The following is a 6,926-nucleotide window of genomic DNA, read 5'->3' on the forward strand; positions in this document are numbered from 1 at the left end:
CCTGATTGCTTGTGTTCTCTGATGGCTTCTTGTAAGAATTATGTCTCAATTATATATTTTTCCCTGATGTATTAAAATGATCATTTTGTTAAACAGAATACAAACGGCATTTTCACCAATTTTTTTTTTTATTCTTTTTCTTATTCTGAAAGTATAAAATAAGACTGTATAGCTGCAAGGTTCAAGAATATCATATCAGATATCTGACAGAGAATTGCAAGAGTTTCAAATTGAGTATTTTACCAATCGTTGAAGACCACGCCTTACCTGAAATCACATGTCATCCTGTTAACCACACCCAGGAAGTTATATAAACCCACCCTGTTGGTCTGCTCAGCTTTTCCCCTCCAAAACCACTGCGAGAACAAAGAGTACCACTGTTTCGTAAATACTTGACCTTCAGTCAGTATGTTCTTTCAACCTGATACACAGTTGTTATCTTTGTGCTTATTTCCAGTAATTTTATTTTAGCATTTTTAGCCTTTATTGCACATAAAGGGACAGACAGGTAGTCAGGGGAGCAAAAGACCGTGGGCCTGACCCAAACCCAAGCCAAAGTAGACAGCACTGAGCCTAAGTGGTACAGGCGCTACTGGGTGAGCTAAAGGTATATATATATAATATATATAAAGGTATATAAAGTATATAATTTTTTATTTATTTATTTATTTATTTTGATACAACCTGATTTAGACAGAACCTTTATCCTAGTGGTCTAATCTTGCAAGGGCACCTCCACTTGCTGGTTCTGCCTTATTACTTTCAGTGAAATATCTGATTGGGATCATCATCATGTGGTCAGGACTGAGGCATGAGGTTGCTGGTCCTAGATTATGTTTTTGTTTGTCTGAAGGTAACAAAGTTTGGCACAAATACTGATTGCATTAATCTTTTCCATATTTAATGCTCCTGGGAAGCTGCCATATGTGTAAATGCTTGCCCTTTGCAGATCTTGGTCACTTTGAGTGAAACTGAAAATGCCGCTTAATCTTTATTCAAGTCACACCTTTGATTTTTCTTGCCTGTAAGGTCAAAGCCTTTTCATCTCTTACCAAATTTTTTCCTCTTCCGTGCTTAGGTCTAGGAGTCAGAGTTGTTGTCTTACACTCCAGCTTGACAACAGCAGAATTCTAACCCTCCAAATTCCCCCTGGGCTGACAAACGTCAACAAAGACCCCGAGAGACACCAAAGAGAGGTGAGCAGTGAACTGAAGCCTCATTGTATTGGCTCATTATGGTGTCCTGCAGTGAGGAAGAAGCTATTTTGTAGCACCACAAGGTCAATATCTAAAAGCCAGGGCGATGGAGGGGATCAGCCATGAGATGTTTAATTTGAAAACGCGTAAGGGGACTTTCCTCGTGAAAGACAGTCTGTGAATTAAAATGGGTTGTGAGGATTGCAGACAAGAAGTTTGCAAATGATTTTCTTTTCCCTTTTAAGGCAATATGCTCAAGTACCCACAGTACTCCAGGCTCCTAGACACTTCCTTGTTCCTTTCCTGCCAGTTTAAAATACTTTACACCTTAAAACAAATATTTTACATGGTGATGCTCTTTAATAACAAGTTTTCTAAGTTTAGTAAAATACTGACCCCTTAGCCTCCCAAGGTCACATTTTTCATGTTGTAGATGCATGCACAAGTTTGTATATCCATTTTTCTCATTTGAATGAAGGCGCAGGTGCAGTTAATGTCAGGATGTTTCCAACACCTAAGTATTCACTCTAAACAGCTGTTTCCAAAAGCTGTATGAGATATTTCTATGCTCCCTTGATTCACTTTCCCAGGAATTTTGATTTTACTTCCAAATAGATGTGAAAAGGAGAGCTGTCACACTCTATTATGGTGACCTCAATGATTGTGTGCCCTACCCAAATCCAGTGGTTTTCCATAACAATGCAAATTAAAGGGTGAAAAGCCGAAGGAGACAAGACTTGTTATTTTCCACCCAAAGGACAGAGGTTCTTTACAACAAACTTGTCTGTATGCCTTGTGTAGACTTTGACAGAATTTAAATGCCAACTTGGAAGTTGTTTTGTGTGAGACAATACATTTTTGCTGTCAATTCATAAGGTTCAGCAACTGTCTTGAGAAAGGGATGCTGATTCTCTGCCGTGGAGTAGGAGCACATAGGCCTGGAATAAATTATTTTGTAAATTAAAGAGATATTAAAAAAAAATTATATTCATTATATATTGTATTTAGCTGCAGACTGTCTTTCTGAGACTGATTTCGTGTCCATGTTCTTTTCTCACTGACGCCAGGTCAAGGAATGTATTACCATGTGGCCATTCTCCTGACCTATTGATTACACAATTTAAGCTGGGCAGATATGAGTGTCTCGTTCAATTTTAATGGCAGACTGGTGTTTGAATCCAATATTGTTCCTTTACAGTGGTTAACTGAATCGACTAAACTTGAATTTACATTGCAAACAAATATATTTTTGTTTTAATTTTTAGCATTCATTTAGATCAACGGACTGGCTTCACCTGGGCAGCAGAGATTGCTGACGATCATAAAAGTATTACTGCATTACAGATTTGATTTATATATATAAAAAGTGAAATACGCTTATGATTATTAGCAAAGTTTGGATATATATATATGTATATATATACATATATTTTATTATGATCCATCAGACCATGAATCTGTGCCTTTTTTTTCCAGACTGAATAGGCTGCAGTCAGTGACCCACATCTCAGTGCAATGAACTGCTTAACTCAGACTGTTGTTTTATTCAGTGCACTGTCAACAGTGGTGAGGAGGAGGAGGGGCGGGGCTCTGTACTTATCGGCCGCTGTGATTGGACGCCAGACTCTGTCCCCCTTCGTCATTGGCTACTCGCGGTGTCAATCCGGATCTGTTATCGCAGCTTCCCGCGCCATTCAACGTGCACGCGCAAGGCAAGCAGGCACGTAACCGCTTGGAGACTGTCTGGAGTCTGTCTGAAATTGATAAAATTGGAGATGGAGTTTTACACATCTTTTGCTCATTTGCAAGAAAAGCTATCGGTTGGAAATGGGATTTTTTTTTACCTCTTCTCCTCCAAAACGCCTTCGCCCATCAGCCGCCTCGCTCTTCAAAAAAAAAAAAAAAAATATATATATATATTTATTTTTTTTTTCAGATAAACGCTGTGAAAGTTTTTTTTCTTCTGCAGTGTATAAGGAGACATTTCTTTATGCTCAGGTAGGTGAGACAGGCGCCGGAGTACAAGTTGCCCAACATACAGAGGACACTGCAGCCTCACTCTGCTGCCAACAACATGTTTATTTCTGAGTGTTAGCTGCGCCGATTTGGATCTGAAACGGTTTCCTAGCTTGTAATTTTAATTAGCCTATTTTTACGGTAATACAGTTCAAGTTGCCTGATGAATTTATTCTGTCTTGCTAAACAAACGCTTCTGATGCACGTATGTATTTTTATTCCTCATGAAGTCCACACAGTAGCTGTTGGGGTTTCAGTGTTTGACCTCATTCACACTTCAGGAGGATGCGCAGGTGACGCACCTTTGCTCACGTGGTTGCTGATTAACCCCACGCGCTCTTAGACTACCTGTTACTCAGCAGACACCTGGGGGGGGGGGCGGTGTCTACTGTGTGCGTGCATTCACACGCACTCGTCAATTAGCCTTTTAACCCTTTCAGTTTCATAAGAATTAATAATTCCTCATCACAAAGCGCTGAACAAGCTCTTCTTCATGCACACGTGAGGTTCGCTCGTCTAATGTAAGATAAACTGAGCCACGTGGTCCCGACGTGCTGATGTTGTCCAATATGAATCCTGAATGAAACTGTGTCTTTTCCTGTCCTTGTTTATGCTCCGCAGGGGATGAGCCCTGGAGTTCAGGAGGAGTGCACCATCCAGAAGGCAGCAGTACAAAAAGGTTGGTTGCTGAGCACAGTGTAGGTTCAGACAGACTGCATGTGGATTTTTAACCCTTTTTGTGTCAGTGGGCGATGCTGTATAAAAATGAATCTTACAACACCACTACATGTATTTATTTGCTGTGATTGCATATCTTACAAACAAGTACTGTAGATTTTTTTTTTAAAGTAAACATCATCTTTATTTCTGCACAAGTAGCTTAAAGTACAATAAAACATAGCCACACTGTTTTGTAGCATCGTGAAAAGTAAAGTTGTTTCTTTAGTTATCCATTTTATGTGCAGCTTTAACAAATATAGCTGCATAATTACTTTTTGATGTGTGGATTTGAACTAGAATTTAGTTTGAGCAATCAATCTTCATCCATTTAAAAAGGTTAAGCTATTTCCTGCCCAAAATGATGAGCATTTGCATCTCATTGTGCAGAAATGAAGGCACGACTCCAACATGTAACTAATGACGTTGTGGTAGTCAAAGTAGGTTGTGTGCGACAGTGAATGTGTATCTGATCTGCTGCTGCCTCAGACTTGTCTAGACGCTTTTGCTCTGTCACTGCAGTTGTCTGCAGACAGTGCAGTCATATGACTTGGAGAGCCTTGTTCCCCCCTCCCAGTGTTTGCTCTTTTGGGGCAAGATGGCTGCTATTGCATTGTTGTTACCCTTGACGTATATGAATTAATGAGAGCTGAAGAAACATGGCGCAAATATTGTAACAGTAAATAAAACAAACATCACCTGTCTGAGAAAACAATGAACACACAAGGGATAGTGGATGTTAACTGTAACATGGTTATCTAACATCAGTGGATGATTATTTAGTTGCCGTCTTTGGGGCAGTGCAGCCTGTTAATAACTAGGCTTTTCCAACATTTTTCTTCCTTGCTAGTTTCTGTACTGTTGCTACTGCTCTCTAGTGTTATTGGGAAGCTTGGGAGCCATTTTGTCTGATTCATCACCGCCCCATGCTTGTATGGTATCTCTTAATTTGTCAACAACCATAATCACTCTGCATGTTATTGAAATGTCAGTAGTTGTTTCTGATTTGGCGAAATTAGTATTTTCATAATTGATAGGTATATTTTCCCATTGGCGGCATATTTGGAAAGCTACCTCTTTGAAGTGTATGAAAATAACTATTATACAGAATGTTTTGACTGCAAACATAACAGCTGTCACTTAAATAATCTTTACAAAAATGAGAAACGATTATCAAAAAAAAAAAAAAATTGCAGCCACCGAGTTCTGTTTATATTTTCTCCTGTAATTTCGATATTGCATGAGCCCATATTGCAATAGTTGAAAAAATTGTGCACCCCTTATCAGTAAAATGGGACCTAATCACTCTTCTAAATGTGAGATATCTGATACTGTGAGGGCATGGCTCATCAGTTCTGAAGGAAAGGAAATCTGCAACAGGTTAGGTGGAGCTTTTATTATTATTTTTATTTCTATGAATACACTATTGAGCGTTTTTAACTAATACTAGCAAATCCCATATTTTATATTGTCAATTGTTATGCACTATACAAAAAGCCTTTTGTTTTAGAGGTGGTTTAGTATTATAAATGGCTCTGTCATCTAGGGAGCGTCCAAGCAAAATTAACTTTGGCTTTCAAAAATGCCTCAAGCCTTCCTTTGACTTAACAAGTTGCTTTCACTCAGTTAGACTGTGATGTTTATCTGTTTGCCATATTAGTGACCAGCCTGGACAGATCTCTTCATTTTCACCTACTTAGTGCATACTGCTGCTGTCAGACAGCTCCTTTCGTCTAATCTTGTGAGATTCCTAAATGGCTTTTGAGTACTTGGTGATTATGTTTCAAATGGAGTGCACAACCACACTTAAAACATGCAGTATCTTTGCAGGCCTGTCTTGCACCTGATCCAGTGTCTGACAAGGAGTGGAATTACAAAAAGGTTACAAAGGTAAGAAGGTTGAAACAAGGCATTTTGTATTCACACATTTCTTTAGGGATGAATTTTTGCAGTTTGCATTTATTGGCAGGTGCTGGTTAAAATATCCCCTTTGTACAATTACAGTTTTTTCCTAATGCACAAAACATAAAATGGATCATAGCTTAAGAATATTGTGGTTATGCATACTGTATGTCAGTCTTTTTTCAGGAATCGATAATTTCCTTAACTGAAATAGGTACTTTAGTGTGTTTCTACCCAGAAACAAAGTAATTCCTAATTTATGTGTCTTTAATTAGATGTCAGTGATTTTTCAACTAAATACCACATTGAAAAAAGCTAGCTTTTTTTGAGAGCATTAAAAGTAATTCTTGAAAAGTATGCAGCATTGTAGCTTTTTACATCTTGCAACTTTTTTTTATCACAGTTAGTCAGAATGTTTTATGAGCCACATCCACAATGTTACAGCCAAACCGCATGATGCTTGCCCTTGTGATATATACTTAATTTTGTTCTTTGTCTGAGGCAACAATGTTCGTATTTCCCAGTCATATTCTTATTTGATAATGCTTTCTTCTTTTTGCTTTCACAGAACAATCATGGTTCCTTGCCACCTGTCATGTCTTCAACGCTGGAGTGTGTTTGCTCAAATGGTAAGATCTGTGTTGACCTGTTCATTAAAGCACATTTGGGCACGTTTAAAGTTGAGAGAAGCAATTCTAGAAATGCTTCAAGGTGCTGCAGTGAGTGAATGTGATTGCCTGAGGGAAATATCAGTCCGCTGCACACCAGTATTTACAGAGGTTGAGTTCTGGCTTGCAATACCAATTCTGCATGGTACGATGGTGAGAATTGGCTAATCAAATTCATCGCTGTCATTCACTCGTCAGCTGGAATCATTTTTTATTAACACAGATTTTTGATCTCTTCATAAGATAATCATGGATATGGATCTTGTAACTTTCACTTGAGGCTTAGCCGGAAAATGCTGATGCAAGAAGGGCTCTGAATCTTCATCCCGTTTTTCCATTGGCTTATTGTCTCCACCCACAGTGGAGTCACGAGGTCTAACATCATGATGATGTCTGGAGAAAGCAGGCTTTCATCCTGGCTCTAATG

Source organism: Echeneis naucrates, chromosome 20, assembly GCF_900963305.1.
Source record: "Echeneis naucrates chromosome 20, fEcheNa1.1, whole genome shotgun sequence".
Classification (NCBI taxonomy): Eukaryota; Metazoa; Chordata; class Actinopteri; order Carangiformes; family Echeneidae; genus Echeneis; species Echeneis naucrates.